This window comes from Lycium ferocissimum, chromosome 11, assembly GCF_029784015.1.
Source record: "Lycium ferocissimum isolate CSIRO_LF1 chromosome 11, AGI_CSIRO_Lferr_CH_V1, whole genome shotgun sequence".
In the NCBI taxonomy this organism is placed as follows: Eukaryota; Viridiplantae; Streptophyta; class Magnoliopsida; order Solanales; family Solanaceae; genus Lycium; species Lycium ferocissimum.
The window spans coordinates 41,517,576-41,519,476 of record NC_081352.1 but is presented as its reverse complement, the minus strand read 5'-3'; the positions used below and the strand labels follow the sequence as shown (position 1 = coordinate 41,519,476).

The window sequence follows — 1,901 nt, the reverse complement described above, 5'->3', positions numbered from 1 at the left end:
AGATACGTTTTAGAATACGGTTATCTAAAGAGAAAAGTTATCTTAAATATTGAAGAAAAAAATTGCAACTCGTATTTTTCTAGCGGTGACTTTATTATTTCAAAGAGGAGGAGGAGAGATAGAGGAAAAATAGGGTAGAAAAAAAAGTGAGAAGGAACTTGTAGTTATAGTTGATGGACTATTCCAAAAAGAACATTGGGTATGTTAATTGGACTACTCAAAAGAGGAAGAGAATAGAGATAGGGAAAAAAAAAAAAAACATGGTGAAAACAACAAAAAGAAAAAAAAAAAAAAAAGAAGAAGAAGAAGAAGAAGAGAAGAAAAGTTTGTATTTAATTGAAAAACAAATATGTTAAATTAGTGAGAGATAGTTTGGTAAATGTAAATTTATGGTAAAAATATTTTTGACTTAAAAATCAATATTTTTTTTCCTTAAGAAATCAGAAATTTGTAGTTTCTTCTCAGCAATATAAAACTGGTTGTGCTGATGCTTAAAAGCACTTTTTATTTTGTCGGTCAAACACCTTTTTTAAAAAAATTTAAAAAGTATTTTTACAATAGAAAAAGTATTTTTAGCCTCTAAAAAAATTGGCCAAACAAGCTATAAGTCTAACCAATTCTATAATCGTTAGATCAAGCCCCAAAAGAATTAAAATTGACTTGATTTGTATATATAATGAACATATATAGTGGTTTAATTTTGACTAAGATGAAAATTAGACCATGAAACAACTCATGAAGGGATCTTATTTATTATACCACACCTTTAGGTGATTGAGCTTAAAAAGGAGAATAAAATAGAGCCCTACCGGGTTCGAACCGGTGACCTCTTGATCTACAGGCAAATGCTCTATCACAGAGCTAAGGACCCTTGTTATATAAATTAAATATTAAATATTAATTTCTTTTGGTATAATATTTGTTATCATATATTGAAAAAAAGCCTAAAATAGTCCAATATTTTAGACTTAGTCTCTAAATGACCTTATTACTTTCACATGGAGTATCAATAATCCCATGATGATATATAAAGTGGTGTATTTTCAGTCCTAGACCTAGCTACCCTGTCAGCTTTTAACAGAGAAATCGTACACCTTTCCTTCCAAACACATACATTTCTTGATTTTTTTCCTTTAATCCTTACTTAGATTCGTTCTACTTATATCTATGATAAATTTCACTTTCAGACAAATAATTAATAAGTTGGGTTTGATAAAATCTCATGGTCATTTACATGTAAGCATTTATAAGTGATTTATTTATACTTGCGGTATGACTTCATTTAGTTGACAATACTCGATTGGACAAGTGGTGGAACTTTGTAATTATCTCACCTTTAGGTGATTGAGCTTAAAAAGGAGAATAAAATAGGGCCCTACTAGGTTCGAACCGGTGACCTCTTGATCTGCAGTCAAATGCTCTACCACCGAGCTAAGGACCCTGGTTATATAAATTAAATATTAATTTCTTTTGGTATAGTATTTGTTATCATATATTGAAAAAAGCCTAAAATAGTCCAATATTTTAGACTTAGTCTCTAAAATGACCTTATTACTTTCACTTGGAGTATCAATAATCCCATGATGATATATGAAGTGGTGCATTTTCAATCCTAGACCTAGCTATCCTGTGCTTTTAACAAAGAAATCGTACACGTTTCCTTCTAGACACATACATTTCTTGATTTTTTTCCTTTTATCCTTACTTAGATTCGTTCTACTTATATCCATGATAAATTTCACTTTCAGGCAAATGTGGCTTTGATAAAATCTCATGGTCATTTACATGTAAGCATTTATAAGTGATGTATGCATACTTGCAGTATGACTTCATTTAGTTCGACAATACTCGATTGGACCAGTGGTGAAACTTTGTAATTGTCTCACCTTTAGGCGATTGAG

At 30.3% G+C, this 1,901-nt stretch overlaps 1 non-coding gene across 1 annotated transcript; it reads right to left on the bottom strand.

Moving 5' to 3' along the window:
• Positions 1-1,369: 1,369 nt before the first annotated feature.
• Positions 1,370-1,441, bottom strand: TRNAC-GCA (transfer RNA cysteine (anticodon GCA)). Its single transcript has one exon. It is a non-coding gene; the product is annotated as a tRNA-Cys (tRNA).
• Between the last annotated feature and the right edge of the window lie 460 nt (positions 1,442-1,901).